The 21,191-nt window shown below is 38.3% G+C and overlaps 1 pseudogene; it reads right to left on the bottom strand.

Moving 5' to 3' along the window:
• The window catches only part of LOC109702767 (translation initiation factor eIF2 assembly protein-like), a 162,550-nt pseudogene that overhangs the window by 11,935 nt on the left and 129,424 nt on the right, over positions 1-21,191 (bottom strand).

Genomic DNA, 21,191 nt, shown 5'->3' with positions numbered 1-21,191 from the left:
TAAATCCTAGGTTCACTAAGCAATTCGGATCTGGTTTTTCATCTATATTAGTACGAGAAAGAATGCACCAATACAGCCAATACTCACTTCTGCCCTTCCTAACAGTTGTAGTTATCACATCAACATCTCCTTCAGAGACTTTGGCCTCTCATGGTTTTATTTAGGGTGAGTAAGCTTGCCAAGGCATAGCACACACTCAGCTCCATTTTTGCATAAATTGACAGCTGGTATCACAAGATCTCAGCACTGGTGACTAGACAAGATTCTTATTCATTTATTCATCCAAAAGTTGAATTGAGTGCTTATTGTATGTCAAGCACTCTAGTGGGTGCTGGGACACAACTGTTCCTAGTTCACAATGACTGCATTGTGTTAGGGAATACAGTAACTGTCTCTGAGCAAATAGATCATTATGAATTGCAGGTGCTGGAAAGCAAATTAATAGCATTCTGAGATGAGAGATATTTTATTAGATAGGGAGTCAAGGAAGTAGGCCTGGTCCTTCTCAGATGCAGGCTATACAAGCACGTATTCTTTGTAGAGACTTTAACAATAAAGTCAATAAAATCCTTCTGCTTTTTACTTTTACATGTGAAGACTATTATAGCAATGTTAATAATAAAATTCTTGGGCTAGTTCTAATCAATTTCTGTGGTTTTATTGTATAAGTAATTAACATATTTCATTGCTTATCCTTTAATAAACATATGTTCTATATGGAAATTACATTAAAGAACTCCCAGTGGCAGAGGGTAACTTTAGCACAGGAGTTTGAGGACAGACTGGACAACATAGCAAGAACCTGTCTCAAAGAGAGTCAAAAAAGAGAAAAGAAAAACAAAAATTGAGACTTGACACATATTCACTCTGAGAGTGGGTTTAGAGTGGTTCTGAATTGTTCAAGCTTGATTCTGACTCAGTCCCTGCCTTCAAACCCTGTGGCACAACATACCCTTTCAATTAAAAGGTAGATTTGAAATGAATAAATAATGATAACACCATGATTAAGAAACAGATCTTGAAGTACCTCAATTTTATTGACTAGTGAGAGTTTTGTTTGTGCTTAAAATTTAAAACAGCATATTGTGAACTAGGAAGCATAATATTTTGCAAGTGCAAATTTTTTGAAATACTTTACTGATTTTGAATGATGTTTTAACTTAAAATTAGTTTTAAATTCATTACTTTAAAAATAAAAATAAATTGGTCTTATATTTTATTATTATTACACAGATATTTCATCTTATAGGGGAAGAACATGTTGAAAATGATCTGTTCTAGCTGACAAACCCTGTAGATCTCCTTCAGTCTGCTCAAGGACAGCAGACCTGTGGATGAGCCCAGCTCATTCATCCAGAGAGAGACCTAGCACTCATTCTACATCAGTCCACTCTCCAATTTTTCCCTTTGGCTGTCAACCTCAGAGGATTTGGAACTTACTTTTTTTTAAGGGAAAATGGAAATCTTACTAATTTACAGAAGTGTCCAATAGGAAAAGAGATAGGTTCATGAATTTGTTGATTAAATGAGCATTAGTAACAACAGAGAAAACACTTCAAACTGAGTAGTTTACAAACAACTAAAGAGGAAACAAAGTCAGGGGAAAAGAAGTTTCTAAGAATAGAGGTTTGGCAGCAAAATAAAAAGAAATCTAGTCTCCCAAAGAAGGGAGTATTGGGCTAGAGGAAACCCCAAGAAATCATGAAAATTAGCAAATGAAATTCTCCATTTTTCATTAAACTTGTTCTGAACTAGTGCAAAGTCATAGTGAAGTTTGTGTAGTTTAAAAGGCACCATAAAAGGCAAGAAGCCTTAACATAAGGGATCATTTGATGACTCAGATAAACAAACACAGCATGAAGAATGAGAGAGGTAGAGAAAGAGGAGAGAAAAATGTCATTGATTTGTGTTGATAGCTATTCTTGCACCATGGAGGTAAGGCGGTAGAGTTTAATGTAACTAGGCAGGTGCCAGAGTTTAGATATTTAATAAGTTGGTTTTAAAATTGTCTAATTTAATTGCAAATCTTTTAAGAATAGTTCTCCCCTATGGTTATTTATTCTAATGTCCAATAAAATTGTTCTTAATAATGTCTGTCCCACTTTATTTGTTTTATACTCATGCTAGCAAGAAAATAAAGCATGATTTCTATTTCATACTGAGACATTATGTTAATTATTTTTGGATAATCTCTCATAAACCAACTGCAGTTTCCAACTGCTGTTGTAATGATGCAGACTGGTGGAAAGCAGCTTTTGATTTAATTAACTAACAGTCTTTGAGGATTTCAACTGGAGAATAAAGTACAGTATGTCTAGTGGAAAAGATGTTTTAAAAGCCATGCATGCCAATTATGGAGAATCTGGAAAATGCTGAAAAGTATAAGAAAATATTGGTTATGTCTAATTCCATCTTTCCTTATATCTAAATATTCTGGCCTAGTATCAGAAGGAAAGTAATGTGAAGTTCTAAAAACTATAAATGTGAAAAAGACCAAAGAAAGTTTCAAATATATTCCCATTATTATTAAATCACTATCTCCCTTTCTGAACTGTAAGCTGCTTGTTGGTAGAAGCTATGTCTGCATTTGTTTACTATAGTCTCTATTGTGCCTAACAGAAGCTAGTTCAGTGCCTGGCATATGGTCAGTATTTATTGAATGAATGCTATGTTTATCAGTCTGGGTACTAAATTTTAATCAACAGAAACCAAATCTGGCAATTCACAGAATGGTCAGAAAAGTCCTTGGTTTCAGCTCAATGGCTCAAGCCCAGTAATTTGAAATTAGCCTGATGCATTACTGGGCCTCTGCCTATAATGCTCCAACAGTATTGTCCCAAGCACCACTCACTGACTCTGAACTCAGCAACTATGGCCTCTGGCAGCTCAAAGGGCCCTGTGCTACTTCTGCTGACACCATCTCAAGCAGATATTCAGAGAGGTCTCTGACCCCTTTTTTCTTTTTCATTACAACTTTCAAATTCAGAATTTGATGTGGTATACTTGGTAGGTAAGCTTGAGGTCAAATATCTAGGTGCCAAAATAAGCAGGAAAACAAATAGCTGGCATTTTAAAGATCCTAGTGGGAGAAGGATTTTGCCTTGTTAAGGATGGAGTCTTCTGTTGGTCAGGTTTCTGTCACTGTAACAATATACTGAGATGATTATAAAGATTAAATGTCTATGTAGTTCACAGTTTTGATGGTTCCAGTCCAAGATTGGGTAGACCCATTGCCTTGGGCATCTGATTGGGGCTGTCAATGACAGTGGTGGGGAACACATGGCAAAGCAAACTACTAACCTCACTTCTAGAAAGCAAAGAGATAAAAGGAAGAAGTTGGGGACCCCACAATTCCTTTAAGGACAAAGATTTATGAACCTCCTACTATGACCCAACTCCTAAAGATTCCACTGCTGCCCAATAGCTCATGCTGAGAACTAAGCCTTTCACACATAGATCTTCAGGAGACATTCAACATCCAAATGGTAACAATCCTTCACACATAAGATTGTTCAGATGTTGGACAGACAAAAATCATGACAAATGCCTGCCACTTGGTGGCTCACCATCAGAGTATCAATTTTGCCTCACATTTTCACTGCTAAAATCAACCAATCAGCCAAAACCTGACATAATTTAAATATCCCTCATGAAACTGAAAATATTTTCATCTTATCCCATGAAGAAACCAACACAAAATCATTTCAGTTGTCAATCCATCTCAAGGTCTAGGGTGTCTGAGGGTTTCCTATTCACATTCTAAACTAGTCACAATCCCATTTCAATACTCCGTGTTCTATGCAAATAACTAGTGAGTTAACATTCTTATGTCTTCTAACACTTAGAGGGACAGAGAGTTAAAAGAAAATTAGTCAATATATTTGTGGTTATACAAGACAATGAGGAAAAAGTACCAATAGATTCTGAGTACTAATTACTATATTTGCAGGCCACAGTTGGAATTTATGAATACATCATTTCTCCATTACTCATTTCCCATTGCCTTTGACCTCAGCCAACTCCTCAGCTGATTGAGATCCTCCACCTGGTTGAGAAACCCAGATTTCATTCCTGAGGAGTAAGCGTCCTTTGTGTTTGTTGAGATAGGTTGCTGTTATCTTCCATTAATTTTTACCACTAGTCAAGACTATAGAACAAAGAAGTACCAAGCAGGTTTCCTGGGCTTTAAAGATAACCTTCTTTGTCCCCACTGTGGGTTAAGCAATCCAGTCTCTCCTACTTCATCAGAGTTAATCACCCCAAACAATGCTCTAAATCTCATTTTCCCTGGTTCCTCTAATGGAGCAGCCCAAATAGGGAGATGGTGGTATAGCTTCTATTCAAAGAAAATAGTGCTATGTGTCCTAAGGGAAACATTCTTCACTTGGACACTAAATTTTCTAAACCATTAAATTCCAGAGCTGTTGAAATGGAATGCAATGTACCCTGGCTTTATGAGAAACAGCCTATGCCTTATTATTTGGTTCAGAGCAGATACTATAGTTTATACACATAACTGTAACTCAGCCTTGCCAGATAGTCCAAGTGGTGTCATGACAGTTTTCAAAAGGCTTTCACTGCACAAGGCCAGGAGTTCTCGGATGATCAGGTATAGGAAAAAATTCCTAAAACACTTGGTCTCTTTTTTTTTTTTCACTATAAAAGATGACACTTCTGCAGAAGCAATGTTTAGTTTGATATTGATAATGAATAAGGCATTTAGAAATTTCCTGGCACATTTGGCATGACCTTTGTGGTCAAGGAAAACTTCTGGTTCAGATTCTGGAGTGGAGAGGGCCATCTTAGTACAGGGGAGGATGGAATAGTGAAGCTCTGGCACTTCACATTCTAGACGGAGTAGGGTGAGGTGGATGCTGCCTCATCTCTGAGTCAGTCAAGTGCTGGATGTGCAAAGACTGATGATTACCCTTTACATAATGAGCGATTCAAAAATTCAAAGTCACAGAGAAATAAAGATGGTTAAAACTGAAAGTTCATGTCCAGATATCCATTCCCACTGTCCTCCAGAACCTATATGAGCAGAAGTGAATACAATGTGAAGAATAACTGTGGTCATGCTATTCAAATTTTCAATCACACTGGCTTACCCATCTAGACATAGTTGGAGTTGGGAACCTGCAACTCTTTTTTTTATTGGCACAGGCTCTTTACACCATAGGACAAAGACAGAGACTAAAACAAACATGGTTTTTCTAGGTAAACTAACACATGGGAGAAAATGAAAGATAAAAGGACTGGGCTGTGCATTTCCCATTCTTTCTTCCAAACTCCAAATACATTCTTCTCCTGGGAAGAGTGAGTGAAGGTTGGGAGAAGTCAGGTATGTTTCTGTAATGGAGTTCTCTTCACTTGGAAGGAAACAATAGGTGCACAGAGGAAAAGTCTCCCCTTTAGTAGTAATAGTAGATCAATTTTTTTCTTTTGCAAGAATATATTAAAATTATCCAGAAGATGATGTATTATTAAACTTATGACTTTGTTTAGACAAATCCTTGAAACACTTGAAAATATAATTTGAGTCTTCTTCAGGAAGAGCTAATTTATTCTTCCTCCCTGAGGCAAAACAAATAGTAGGAAAAAACTCAGAAGCACAGAAATCATAGGGGAATTACAAGTTCTGCAGTACTGCCAAAATGAAGAGGGAAAGGTAGAAAGACAGTCAAAGGTTGCCTTAAGGAATTTGAATTGTGTTCAGGATACAGAAAATAATCAATTCACTTGCCTGGCTCTTCAAGCAAGTGACATCTAACAGAGAAGTGAGCTATTGGAGCCTCCAACAAACCAAAGGTCAGAAAATATGCCCAGTAGGGCATCACTTATTTCTGTCCATCTGACTGTTACCATATGAAACTGAGAGCAGGGCCTCCAGACTTTCTTATTTTTCAGAAAAAGCTGGAAATTCAAGTAAAATATAAATTGTAAAATATTGCCATCTCATTTTCTTTTGAATCACTGACTAAACCTGTTGATAAGGTTGATTTGAGTCTTTGACCGACTAAGGGAAGTCATTAATCACTTTAAATCATGCCATTCAGTGTTATTTTTTGCTAAGTGTGTATCTGTGAAACCTTGGACAAGTGCCTGACTGATTTTCTTCACAGTAAAGTGGAGTTAGAAGCTTTGCAGGAGGGCTATCATGAGTATTTCCTGGTATGTGGTAAGCTGTAGAGTCATCTCAAGAGGGAGCTGGTCCACTTCCCTCAGAGAGGCTGCTGTCACCATTGGCAGCCATCAGAGCTCCCTGTTTGACCTCATGGAGTCACTCTCATCACCCATTCCTATTCTTCCTGGGAACAGGTCACAGAAGTCAAAACTCCATATGTGTTATTATTAGTAGGAGTTTTCTAGATTATGGAACCAATAAGTTCTATAATAGGACTTATTTATTTATTTATTTATTTATTTTAAAGAAATGGCTCACAAGACTATGATGACTGGGAAGTTTCACAGCCCACAAAGTGAGTCAGCAAGCTGAAGACCCAGGAAGGCCAACGATGTGAGTTGAAGTCCAAAAGCAGGATGAGATCAATGTCCCAGCTCAATCAATTGAATAGAAGGATTGTCCTCTTGCTCAACCTTCTTGTTCTATTTAAGTCTTCAGTTGATTGGCTTAGGTCTGTCTACCATTTCCAACGCCAATATTATGTAACACTCACAAACATACCCAGAACAATGTTTGATCAAATATCTTGGCACTCTGTTCTCAGCTAAGATGACATATAAAATTGACCATCACATTTGCTCTACCAGGCAGTGGTAAAGGACCATTTGGGAAGGAACTAACTCTGGATGTACATCGTAATCACCTAGAGAGCCTTTCTTTTCTGGAGGATGGACGACTAGTTTATAAATCCTGCCATGGTCTAATATTTCAATTCCATTGCTTAAACTGAGGACTGGGTATGTGCACTTTAAAAAGATACCCAGGACAGCATCAAGCACAGGCAGTATAATAAATGTAATATGGCTTGTGTTTCATTTTGGGATTACTGTACTTACTTCATTGAGAAGAAATCTGACTCTCTGACTGATAGTAATCATATTTAATCATATACTCTCATAGTCACATGTCTTTGTAAATGATAATTACCTTCTCATATCCTTATTTCCTCTGCTATACTGTACACTTTGCAAGAACTGTGAGCAACAAATGCTTGCTGAACAAAATGGGACTTTTCCATTATCTGTCTTCTGGGGAATAGGTGGCCATTTAGGAAATGACTCTGGAGAGACACAGAGGTCTCTGTGTCTTCTCTTCCAAATGAAAACAGATCTAGAATGTGGAGCTATGCCACATGGCAGCCAGGGGTCATAGTGCTTTACACAGTTACATCTATTTCTCAGAACACACATATGAGGCAGGTACTGTCAGTATTCCCATTTGACAAGATGCACATCTGAAACTCACAGTGGTTAAATAAGTTCTCACTGTTCAAGTATTAGTAAGTGGCAGGTGAAAGCATTTCTAGACAACCAATGCTTAGATGCTCTGTGATGGAGTAACCACCCCTACAACTTCCGTCACAACACCGAAATATCCTGCACAGCAGTGGCCTTTTAAGTTACCATCTTCCTCCATTGCACTCTAAATTTCATGAAGCCAAGGATCACATTGCTTAGCAGCATGCTGTCAAGTATTACTTACATTGCTATTGATTGAATAGTCTGTTCCCTTAACTATGTTGCATTTAAGTTCTCATGATGTCTCTGTGCTTATTCTCTAGGCATGATATCTGTTTCTGCAGACAATCTCATTTGGTATTATTTTGAAATCTTTCATCATGTTAGACATTTTTCTCTCCCATCTTTTCCTCTCTCTCCCCTATTATCTCCTGCTTTTCTTTCTTCTGCATCTCTTTGTTCTTCCTCCTTTTCTTCTTGCTCTTCCTCCTCATCTTATAGTTCTACATTTTGCAGTCAAAGTTCATAGAATCACAAACAGAATGCCTTTGTTACCACTATTGCCCTGGACAGAACAATCCTCAAAGGTGACATTGATTTAGCACTTTATAGGGAGTTAGTCCTGATGGGATTACCTACATTTTCATCATTTGTAGGCTTCCCAGCAACTCTGACATTGGCATGCTAGCATTTTTTCAGATGAGGTTGCTGTGACTGTAACTGAGTTCTCTCCGACCCCATAATCTCACTTGAATTCTCTAAATTACTCAAGTATGTTTTCATTCCTGCCATTAGTTCATTATCCCAGGCTCCATGGATAACTCAGCAGGTCAGTGATTTCTGGGGACCAGATTTTGTAGTTTGGTTTTCACTCACTATGTCTCCTTTATATTGATCCTTTCTCTGTAAATGGGAGTCTGCTGCTTTCTTCCATGAGATGCTTTTTAATAACGGATATGGGGAAGGGCAGGAAATTGATACTGCTGACCCACGTTTCCTGAGCATCTCTGCTGGGGACTAATCATATCAGGAAGGATCCAGATCAACTAAGGAAAGCAGCTTTAGGCTTCCAAAGTTCAATTTAAATTGCAACTAAAAGGCATTTGCCAATGCTGGAATAAGAATCAAGACCATGTCTGGCTGGCTTTCAGTTTCAAATCTCTGAGTCAATAATCTGTCAGGGAAATGGGAAATTCAAATCACAAGAGACAGCATGCCTCTGCAGAAACATAATCTGGGAATTGTTATATGTGCAGACTGATACTCCAGAGAAATGGAACAACGGGTCCCTCCAGAAAGCATTTTTTGTGTGTCTAATCATTTTGTTTCAGTCTTTACAATGTTCTGTGAATGTTTATGAGACAGTCCTTCACAGTCAACATATAGGGAGCTTTTAATTATAACATTAAAATGGGGATTAGGAAGGTATAAAACCCTCAAATGGTGTCACCTGAAGTGAACATAAGAGTAAAATGACCAATGAATCAAGGGCAGAGTATAGAAATGGTTTTGAAAATGTAAAGCAGTCTCAGTACTCCCTAAACATAATTTTGTGTGTATTAACTTTAAACTGTAGGGAATTTATCCTCAGCATGTGTAAACAAACAAAAACAAATGCTTTTTAAAAGCAGTTGTTAGATCAAAATATTCAAGTCCACGGACATGTGGAATTTGTTGTTTTTATTTTATTTAAATCCCAATCTGTTCAAAAGGAAATTTAAGCAGGAAAATGTATTAGCAACTACTCTGTACAAAAAAGAATACCAGTTGCAAGAGGGGGATCCTAGATTAAAAGGACTAACATCTCCCAGGACACTTAACACCTAGAATGAGAGAAGACATAATATGCATCAGTGTTCTTAGTTGCAAAAAATCAGAAGCCATTTGTTTTGGTTATCTCTTGTCGTGTAATAAACTACCCCCAAAACCCAGTGGCATAAAGGAATTTGTTGCTGTCTGTCATGGTTCTGTGGTTGACTGGGCTGAGATGCATCTATACTTGATGCATCACATGTAGTCCTGGTGAGATTTTGGCTGGGTGTGTTGACTGCACCAGTTCAATCTGTGATCAGAAGTCTTCCAAGTTCTTTGTGTCCTATGGGAAGAATCCATTACAGGACATGTGAGTGTAAATGGAGCTTATTAAAAGTTAGGAAAGGAAAATACAAAAGGGAGCATGGTGGAGCCCAGGTGGAATCTGGAGGCAAAGAGAACATGCTTCTCTTTCTCAGGTACTTTTAAAATTTATACTAATCTATGGGAAGGGAGGAACCAGGTGATTCCTATTCAATAATCAATGAGTGGGGCGGGACATAGGTGGTTTCTGGCCAGGTGAGGGTGGTCTGGGCTGTTCCTGAGCCAGATAATCTGTGGCCAACCTACATATGAGTCCTGAACTGTCCCTACTTCTAGCCTGCCTCAAATTCTCCCTGAGGGACAAGATCCTGAAAAAGTGTTTTTGAGGTTGCTGAGGGGCTAGAGTTCTCTTTTCTTCTGAATCTGCTTTGAGCTGACAGGGGCAGCAGACCCTTCCTACAATGGGAAATTGTCTCTCTTATTTCTTTCCCTTGGGGCTCATTTGGACACAACATGTCTGAATTATTGTCCTGCACAATTAAGGTTCCTCATGGAGATCTAGGATGTTCATGAGATCTTGTTCATCTGTAGAGATCAATAGCCTCATGATTTGGGTCCTAAAGGCTTACATCCTGGAAGAGATAAATCTGGTTTAGAAGGCATGATCCCAACAAGAGCATTGACAGGAGCATCAGAAGGGGCCCTGCCAGGTGTAGCAGGAAGGATAAAGAATTTAACATTTTATTTTGAAAAGTGACAGAGAGTCTTATGGTTACTTTGCCTGTAGGTATTTATACCAGTAGCTATTTTTAATCCTTAGAAGGCCCTCTGTTAAGCTGCCACTGTAACGGGCAGTAAAGGACTGATTGTTTGGGGCAACATCTACATTAAGGCAAGGTATACTGGGGGCAGGTGCCAGTCCATTGAGAGGGTAAACATCAATGAGTCAGACCTGTACAGAAAGAAAGCTCACAGCATCTGTAAGTGGAAGTTAGATACCATTGAAACTTATATTGCCTTTGCTTACTCAGAAGACATTGGCCAAAGAATGAGTTTCTCTTTTTCCAGAAGCCTAGAAAGCTTAAATATTAGAGCACACGCATAAGTGCCCCCTTTTAAAATCTCTCAGCTTTGGTTACTTTTAGAGGTCTGGCATAATAGACTCCTTCGGGATCTGGAGAAGTCCCCGCATTTGTGCAGTCCTTTGAACTGTCTTGGGTGGCTGAATGCCACTTGTTCCTCTAAGAAGTTGGGGACATTGACTTCTTGGGGATTGTGTCCTCTTAAACTGTTCCTCTGAAGAATCATTTGAAGATTCTGACAATTTGGCAGTTTTGTCTGCCAGAACCAGAAGTAGCTTCTCCTGGAAAGTCATAGTTTCTTCTAGAAAGTCAGATTCATCCCACAGAGCAGATCAGAAGTCAGTGCCAATGTGACCTCTTTGGTGAAATTAAGTGACAAAGAGATTTTTTTTAAAAAAATAGCTCTTAGGCTGGGGTTAATTAAATTTAATTGTCCCATCGGGGGTGTACTAATACCCTTAAATTGTTGTAAAGTGTCAGCAGAAAGTTTTACAAGGAAAATACAAAATGACCCCAATACTTAAGAATGTCTGTTTTGGTTGATAGATAAGCACTTAGAGTCATTTTCATGGGCTTGTCTGTGAATGTTCCAGTAGGATTATAACTGTAATGACAAAACTTAACGTAACCATGGTTAATCACAGTTTAAACCTTGAATTCTGGTTAGGTAAATCAACATGTCAGTGGTTGTTAGTACTGTCAATACAATACTAATAATTAAAAACCTTACATATTTGATGGTTAGGGGAAGGCAGTGTCAGTAATCTAAATAGCCTGTTTTAATGTCTAATTGCATATCATATATATATTTATATGCATATATGTATATATATGACAATGTTTATTTAGCCAATGTCAGGTATACTGATGTCTATCTGACAAACAGATGTCAGGCCCAAATGGCAGAACTTTTAGCATTGGTCATGATGAGCAGAAATGTCAAAAACCTTATTAGATAGAATGTACCTTAGATAAAAGAACTGTTGCTGTTTACATGTTTACATGTATACATTTTTAACTCTATAAATGATTCATAGCATTTAGATACATGTACAAGGGACTAGCAGCATTAAAATCACTTAAAAGGATTTTTACTTAGTTTTCTCAATGTTAGCAGAAAACTACCTTAGGGTTTTTGTGTCTGGCAAGAGACTAATTTAGGCAGGATATAAAGAATAGTAAATGATCTTAAATGGGCTATAAAGAGAACTAGTCATCTTCTTTGATTAGCAGGATTAAAGCACTCCCAGTATTTAAGGATACAGCCAAGTGGTGAATATGTTGGCTTCTACTGGCTCGCTCACCAAATATTAACGACACTGGTTCAGTCTGTGATCAGAAGACTTCCAAATTCTTTGTGTCCTGTGGAAAGAATCCATCACAGGACACAGGGGTGTAAATGGAGCTTAGTAAAAGTTAGGAAAGGAAAATACAAAGGGGAGCATGGTGGGGCCAGGTGGAATCTGCAGGCAGAGAGAACATGAATTTACACTAATCTATGGGAAGGGAGGAACCAGGTGATTCCCATCCAATAATCAATGAGTGGGGAGGGACGTGGGCAGTTCCTGGCCAGGTGAGGGTGGTCTGGGCTGTTCCTGAGCCAGATGTGGCCCACCTACATATGAGTCCTGAACTTTCCCTACTTCTAGCCTAAGTCAGCTATGCATCTGAGGACTCAGAAGACTGTATGTCCGCCATTGCTCACTCCCATGACTGGTAATTGATGTTGGCCGTTGCCTGTGACCTTGGCTGGTGCTGACAACCAGGGTATTAACTGCTGGAAAAATATTATTTTAAACAAAATTTTCTCCCTACCCGGAACATCTGGCCATGAAGGTAGTAGAGAGAAAATTGTTTATTGTTAAATAGGGATTAAACCAGAATGTAATGCACATCATAAGCAATCCATTAAGAAAAGGCAAAGACAAAAAACTGTACCCTTTCATATAACCAAGCAGAAACACCCCACTAGCACACATTTTCAAAATGAGTAATTACCAGTCCTCAAGTAAAAGGACTTGACAATATAATTTGTCATACAGGGTTGATCGTCACTTTACCTGGTAATTGGGGTGACATTTGTGTTAGCTAATTGGATTTGTCCAGAGGAAAAGCAAAGTTCTTACATCCTTATGACAATAGGTAGTCTTGCAACATAGAGAAGATACAAAATTTTTTTTCTTTTATTAGTCATATGTGCATACAAGGCTTGGGTCATTTCTCCCCCCTGCCCCCACCCCCTCCCTTACCACCCACTCCACCCCCTCCCTCTCCCCCCCACCCCCTCAATACCCAGCAGAAACTATTTTGCCCTTATTTCTAATTTTGTTGTAGAGAGAGTATAAGCAATAATAGGAAGGAACAAGGGTTTTTGCTGGTTGAGATAAGGATAGCTATACAGGGTATTGACTCACATTGATTTCCTGTGCGTGGGTGTTACCTTCTAGGTTAATTCTTTTTGATCTAACCTTTCTCTAGTACCTGTTCCCCTTTTCCTATTGGCCTCAGTTGCATTTAAGGAGATACAAAATTAATATCAGTTAATTTGGGAGGTAGAGGTGGTGTCTTACATTAACATTTACATTTCAAAGAAAGGGTTTTCAAGACCCAAAGGCATTCCTGAGTCCTAAAGCTATAAAAACTTTTATCTTACTCTTAATACACATTTCAAAGACAACAGAAAGACTTACAAGTTTCCTAAGTTAAATGCTTTGAGAACAAGGGAGATAAATCTTTCTCTGCATTTCTTTTTTTATTTTATCATTTTTACATTTACTCACATGTACATACATACATTGTTTATGACACCCCAGCCCACTGCTTCTGGGCAGAATCTGTTCCATTCTCTTGTTCTCTGATTTTGAAGAGAAAACATAAGAGATAATAAGAAAGGCATAGCATTTTTCTAGTTTGATATAAAGATAGCTATACAGAGATATTCGTAGTGATGCTTCCATGCACTTATGTATTGCACCCTACATTGGTTCATCTCTACCAGACCTCTTCATTACTTCCTGGTCCTCTTCCCTTAGTGGCCTTTGCCAGTTTAAGATTACTATATTTCCTCTTCTACAGTGAGCACATCAACCATATTTGAGATTTAGGTTTCCTTCCCTTTCCCTATTTATTTTATGCACATTCTTCCCTTAGTGTGTGACCTGTGGCCAATAACATTACTGCATTTTTTTTAGTCTATAATCCACATACGAGGGAGAACATGCAATTTTTTGCCTTTCTGAGCCTGACTAACTTTGCTTAAGATGATGTTCTCCAGTTCCATCTATTTATTTGTGAATGACAAAATTTCATTCTTTTTTGTGGCTGAATAAAATTCCATTGTGTATAAATACCACATTTCCTAATACATTCATTGGTAGTAGGGCATCTTGGCTGTTTTATAGCTTGACTATTGTGAATAGTGCTGCAATAAACATGGGTGCACAGGTGCCTTTGGAAAAACCTGAGTAGCATTCCTTTGGGTATATCACTAGGAGTGGGATTGCTGGATCATATGGCAGAGCTGTGTTTAATTTTTAGCCTCCATATTGTTTTCCAAAGTGGTTATACAAGCTTATAGTCCCACCAGCAATGTATAAGGGTTCCTTTTTCTACTGCATCATTGCCAAGATTTGTTCTTGGTGGTGTTTTTGATGATAGCTGTTCTAACAGGAGTGAGGTGGAATCTTAGTGGTTTTGATTTGCATTTCCTTTATGGTCAGAGATGGTGAAAAAATTTTGAAGTGTGTTTTGTCCAATTGGACTTCTTCCTGTGAAAAAGTTCTGTTTAGTTCAGTTTCCCACTTTATTGTTTCATTGATTTGGGGGGAGTTTAGTTTTTTGAGCTCCCTGTATATTCTGGTTATCAGTCCTTTTCTGATGTATAGCTAGCAAATATTTTCTCCCGTTCTGTGGATGGTCTCTTCAGTTTAGAGACCATTTCTTTTGTTGTGCAGAAGCTTTTTAATTCCAAGTAACCCCATTTGTCCATCCTTTCTCTTAGTTGCTGGGCTGCTAGAGTTCTACTGAGGAAGTTCTTGTCTATACCTATTGCTTCCAGAGTAGTCCCTGTTCTTTCCTATAATAACTTCAAGGTTTCAGGTCTGAAATTTAGGTCCTTAATCCACTTTGAGTTGATACTAGTACAGGGTGATAGGCATGGATCTAGTTTCAGTTTTTTGCAGACAGATAACCACTTTTCCCAGCAATATTTGTTGAAGAGGCTGTCTTTTCTCCATCATATGTCTTTGGTGCCTTTGTCAAAAATTAGGTGGGCATAGCTGAGTGGATTCATATCTGGGTCCTCTATTCTGTTCCACTGGTCTTCATGTCTATTTTTGTGCTAGTATCATGCTGTTTTTATTACCATGGCTCTGTAATACAGTTTGAGTCAGGTATACCTGACGGGGATATTTCTAGCATTGCTCTTTTTGCTTATTATGGCCTTGGCTATTCAAAGTCTCTTGTGTTTCCAAATGAACTTTAGGGTAGATTTTTCAATCTCTGTGATGAATGTCATTGGGATTTTGATGGGAATTGCCTTTAACACGTAGGTTGCTTTTGGTAGTGTAGCCATTTTTACTATGTTGATTCTGCCAATCCATGAGCATGGGTGACCTTTCCAACTTCTGTAGTCTTCCTTGATCTCTTTGTTCAGGGATTTGTAGTTCTTCTTGTAAAGTTTATTTCTAGTTATTTGATTTTTTTTTGAGACTATTGTAAATGGAATTGTTTTCCTATCTTCTTTCTCCATTTGTTCATTGTTGTTGTACAGAAAGGCTACTGATTTTTGTAAGGTGATTTTGTATACTGCTACATTGCTGAAGCTGTTTATGGTGTCTAGGAGTTTTTGGGTGGAGTTTTGTGGGTCTTTGATGCTTAGGATCATGTTGTCTGCAAATACTTTGACTATTTCTTTACCAATTTGTATTTCTTTTATTTCTTCTTCTTGCTTATTGTTCTGCCTAGGAATTCCAGGACTATGTTGAATAGGAGTGGGGATAGTGGGCACCCTTGTCTCCTTCCTGATTTTAGGGGAAATGGTTTCATTTTTTTTCCCTTTAAGTATGATGTTTGTTCTAGGTTTGTCATATATAGCCTCTATAATGATGAGGTACATTCCTTATTTTCCTAGTTTTTTTAGAGCTTTTATTCATGAAGTGGTGTTGGATCTTATCAAAGGCTTCTTTTGCATCTATTTGCATGATCAAATGGATTTTGCCTTTGCTTCTATTAATGTGCTGTATTACATTTATTGATTTGCGTATGTTGAACCATCCCTGCATTGCTGGGATAAAACCAACTTGGTCATGCTGAATGATCTTTCTGATATGTTGTTGAATTAGGCTTTCCTTTATTTTATTGAGAATTTTTACATCAGTGTTCATTAAAGAGATTGGCCTAAAGTTCTTCTTTTTGGAAGTGTCCAAAAAGAAGTTTGGGGATGAGTGTAATACTGGCTTCATAAAATGAGTTGGGCAGGGTTCCTTCCCTTTCTATTTCATGGAAAAGTTTAAAGAGTGTTGGTATTAGTTCTTCTTTGAAGATTTGGTAGAATTCAGCAGAGAATCCATAAAGTCCTAGACTTTTCTTTTTTGGGAGACTCTTTCTTACTGCTTCAATTTCATTACGTGTTATAGATTTGTTTAGCTGGTTAATATTCTCTTGGTTCAGTTTTGCATGGTCATAAGTATCTAGAAATTTGTCCATTTCTTCAAGATTTTCCAATTTATTGGAATATAGATTGTTAAAGTAATCTCTGATGATTCCCTGAATTTCCTTGGTGTTTGTTGTTATCTCCCCTTTTTCATTTCTGATTTTACTAATTTGAGTCTTTTCTCTCCTCATTTTAGTCAGATTTGTCAGGGCCTTATCAAACTTGTTTATTTTCTCAAAGAACCAGCTTTTTGTTTTATTGATTCATTGTATTAGCTTTTTTATTTTTTGGTGCCTATTTCATTAATCTCAACCCTTATTTTTATTATTTCTCTCCTTCTGCTTGTTTTCAGTTTGTTTATTCTTTTTTTTCTAGAATTTTGAGATGTAGCATTATGTCATATCCCTTTGGTCTGTAGCTCTTCTCCTTCTTTAATGTGCATGATTCTCAGGTTTGGTATTTTGAAGGAGTCACTGAGTTCTTGTGTATTCCTTCCATAGCTCCCGAGTTGTTTGACTAAGATCTCTTCTATTTTTTTTCTTTAATTTCTATTTTATCTCTGAGCTCTGAGATTCTGTCTTCCATTTGCTCTAGTCTGCTGGAGTGGACTTCCACTGTGTTTTCTTTCTTTGACTAAAGGGACTTTTTGTTTCCAGGATTTCTGTTTGATTCTTTCTCTGAGATTTTCCATATCTTTGTTCAACTCCTCTTTTATATTTTGTGTTGTCATCTTTAATTCATATATCTCTCTTTTAATAGTGTTCTTTGTTTCACTTTGATGTTTGTTGAAGTCTTCTCTGAGTTCATTTGTTTATGTGTCTCCTCATGTTCTTTATTTTTTGTGTCTTGAAATTTCTTGAGTGCATCTTGTACATTCGGGTTAACCATGTCTAGTATCTTCTCCATGAATTTCTCAGTGATTTCTTCCATGAGAGTTTTTTTTTTTTTTTTGTGGGGATCACTGGGCTCCTTAGTGATATTTATCATTGTTTTGTTGGGGTCAGGAACTAGACATCTGTTTTCTTCATTTCCCCCCAAGTCATGTATTGAATTTTTTTTTTTTTTTTGAGGAGAGTGGTTTCCATCCCTTTTTCTTCCCACCAATCTACTTGGTGCTGTGCAGCTATGTTCTTGATAGGCTAGTTAGCAGTGTTAATTGCCTGTTTTCTTTTCCTTGATTTACTTCTTATGTTGTGATTGACTTGGTTGTTGTCTAGGTTTATGTGCTCTATCTGTTTCTGACCTGGAGGTGTAATTTAGCAATAACAAATTCACAGGTTCAATGCCAGATCAGTTATTTACATGTTATATGGAAAACCTCTTGGTGATAATATTTATAAACTGTGGGAGTTGGGGGTGGATAATGGTTATTAGGCTAGATATAGAAATTTGGGAAATTGGTGAAGGTGGAATATAAGGGGGGCATTAGAAAAGTGTGGTTTGGTGGGCAAAGAGGAATGGGGGATGCTGGATTTTGTGGCCCTGGTGTGTGTTTGGGTGTACTTCTATTGTTGTAGTGGAAGTGCTTCTGTCAAGGATTGCAGGGGGCTGGGGTTGTGTACAGTTGGTACAGTACACTAGTCAGCAGGTGGTGAGTGTGTAGGAGGGAAGGGTACTATGGTGACATATTGGGGGAGGATAGCAGGAGCAGATGAGGCCGGGGGAGAGAGTGGATGAGAAGAGGCAGAAAGAGTAGTTGGGAGACAATGGATCATAGCACAGGAGAAGGAGGGAAAGTAAAGGGGGTAAGAATAAGGATAAGAAAGTAGTAATGGTGAAGTTAATAATACAGACCCCCCCCCCCATAAAACCCAAAAGAAAACACAAGAAAAAACACCAGATTCAGGAAGAACAAAAAGTTCAGTCTTTTGATAAAAGTTCTCGAGTTATTTCTTGGGTATCCAATCCTAGTATTGGTATACAAGTGGAAGCTCTGATGTGGTCTCACCAGGTGACTGACTTGTTAGTAATATTTGGTCCTCTGTCCACAGGGCTAGTTGCAATTGTGAGGTGAGGTAAGTCTACTAGTTCCTGCAGTGTGGTCAGAGCTGTTGTTTTCACCAGGTGATAGCTGCGTTGCCCTTCAGCTGCAACTCTGTTTGGGCAGCTCCTCCTCCAGCAAGGTGGGGCAATTCGTTTTGAATGATGCCCTCTGTCCCACAAGATCAGCTCCGGGATCTACCACCTGCCCCATTTTGGGAGGTTAGCCTGTGACCCATCCCTGATTTCAGCTTCTCCATGTCTCCTTTGGGAGGTTGGCTTGTCACCTCACTCCTGCTCTCAGCCTTTGCTGCTTTAACTGCATTTATTCACTGAGAGTTCAGTGCTGAGAGTTTGGCTCCTTGTGGACTCCCATTCTCTGGGGCAGGTTCAGCGTTCCAGCCCCACCTCCACCATCAGTGTTAGATTACAGTTCACTGTTTATGTTTTTCAGTTTTGTTGGGGGTGGTTCAGTCTGCCCAGGGGCTGCACTGGTCCAGGGATGTTGGTAGGGGATTTGTGCATGATGTGTGATGCTCACCTGTTTGTTCTGCAGATTCATGCGAGCAGCTTTGGAGCTAGCTAATGGGGAGAAATGACATGGCTTTTCTTAGTGTGGCATGGTATAGGATGGTTTTCTATGGGTAGGGGTCCAGGATGCCACAGGGTTTGATTCTGATTGATGCTCTGTCTTCTGCTTGTTGGGAGGAAAAATAAAAAAAAAAAGAAACGGCCAGGGGGGCTTTTTTCCCCATGGCCAGACACCCCTTGCTGGCTGGGCCGTGTGGGATTTTTGTGGTTGTTAGGTGCAATTAAAAGCTGATTTAAGGGTCAGTCTTTGAATTTTATCTGCACCTAATGTGATGGCAGTTATTATTTTGGCTAGAAGCAATCAGAATTACCCAAGTGTAGCTCCAACATCTCAAGATGATTTCTGGAGGCACAGAGTTTAGGATTTCTGATTTCCCTACTCAAGCTGCCATCTTGGATCTCCTTTCTCTTCATTTCTACAGAGAGGATTAAGTCTCTTCATTTTGATTTGCATTTGTCCTTACATGTCACTTAGCCTCTTCTTGTGGCATTAGTTTTTGACAGCAGGACAGTGGATTTCAAATGGTAACTTCCCAAGAACAATTACTTCCAGAGGCACAGGAAGAAGCTATAAGAAATTTTATGAATTGGTTGTTGAAATCACAGCATCACTACATCATTGTGGGGTAGTCACATTCTGTTGTGGTGTAAGTCACAGAAGTAGACCAGATTCAAATGAGAAATAAGGACCATAAGGGAGTCATCTTTAGAGACCCAGCTAACCATGTCTTTTTAGTGGGGATGAGCAGAAACGAAATGTATCAAAGTAACAGGTAACTTCAAGATCCCCAAGGACATCAAAAGCAAAACCAGAAGCAAAAACCAACCAAACAAAAACCAGGAACTACATGTATGTATCTCTGTGGACTGGAATAATCATGTGCTCTCAGAGGCAGAGATATGTGCATTAGTCAACCACTTGATCCCTTTTCCACAGAGAATCAAACTGGACACACTTCAGCCCCACCACCTGAGACCAGGCCTGTCTTGTATGTTGCTGTAAGTCAGTACTGTCAGAATTTCGGATTTCCATAACCTCCCCAAATAGAAGCTTACATTTTCTTCCCATCCCAGGCTTAACAAAATTGTGTCTGATTCAAATTTTATAGAAAGTAAAGGAAATCTTCATCAATTTTTATGTCTCTCTGTTTTGTACTATGATTTTCTTTTTTTAAGTTTTTCGTGCATATTGGAGTTATTTTTCTGTATTTCTTAAGAGACAACTTGCATATGTTTTGAAAACTGACTGGAATATTAAAAAGATGCCTGATTGCCCTAGTGTGTTGAAGAAAGTTAAACAATAAAATATATTACAATGATTTTGTGAAAGTTGTTGAACCATGTGGGAGCATCTTTGCAGAAGCACAAATGACTAAGGGCATCTTTGTCATCAATATGTTCTCACCTATGTGTGAATAATAAGGAAGAAAACCACAATAGCAGGAGTCCAGACTTATAGCATTTTTACTTTAAAGAATATCATAAAGGATATTCTTGAAGATATCTCTCCAAATAATGTATAAAGATATTTTTAGACAGTCAATATATTTATGGATCTTGCTACACTGTTTTCTGTTACTATAATAAAATAGTTGGGGCATGGTAACTATATAAAAAAAGATGTTAATGTAGTTAACAGATCTGAAGATTCAAGGACATGGTGCCAGCAGCAGTTCTGGTGAGGAACTCATGGTGAACTGCAGGAGTATGAGGTGGGAGGGAGTGAGGGGTGGAGAGAGAGCAAGAGCAAGAGCGAGAGCGAGAGAGAGAGAGAGAGAGAGAGAGATCACATTGCCAAATAGGATTCCAGAGAGTGATTCAGAGGTCAGACTCATTTTTGTTCAACATTTTGATCAACATATATTAGTTGTATATGGTGGAATTCATTGTAACATTTACATATTTGCTTACAATGTATATTAATTAAACTTACCACCTCCATCATTCTCCCTCATCCACCTGACCACCTTAGACATATTTCAACAGGTTTTGCAGTTCTGTTTTCATATACTAAAGTACATTGACCACATTTGCCTTCCTTCCCCCTCTTCTTTGACTTTGCCCCTCTGGGAATGGGTTCCCTCCCACTGGAACCCATCCCCACACAGGATTTGTTTTAACTTCCTGTCCTTCATTTTTTAAAAGTATACATTGATTGTTCAAGGGAGTTTCATCATGTATTTCACATTTAGGCACATGGTATTTTAATCAGATTAAACTCCTATATTACTTACTTTCTTTCTATCATCTAGATTCCTTATTATTCAACAGCTTTCAGTGCATACCATCATACACAGATAAAATTTAGGAGTCTTCTGATCAGGGATTGATAGAATCTACAGCAGTGTCAGTATCTTTTCTTTGTTCCCTAGCTTTTGCATTTTAAT

The sequence above is a fragment of the Castor canadensis genome, chromosome 3 (genome assembly GCF_047511655.1).
Source record: "Castor canadensis chromosome 3, mCasCan1.hap1v2, whole genome shotgun sequence".
Taxonomy (NCBI): Eukaryota; Metazoa; Chordata; class Mammalia; order Rodentia; family Castoridae; genus Castor; species Castor canadensis.
This window is presented reverse-complemented; position numbering and strand designations above follow the sequence as displayed.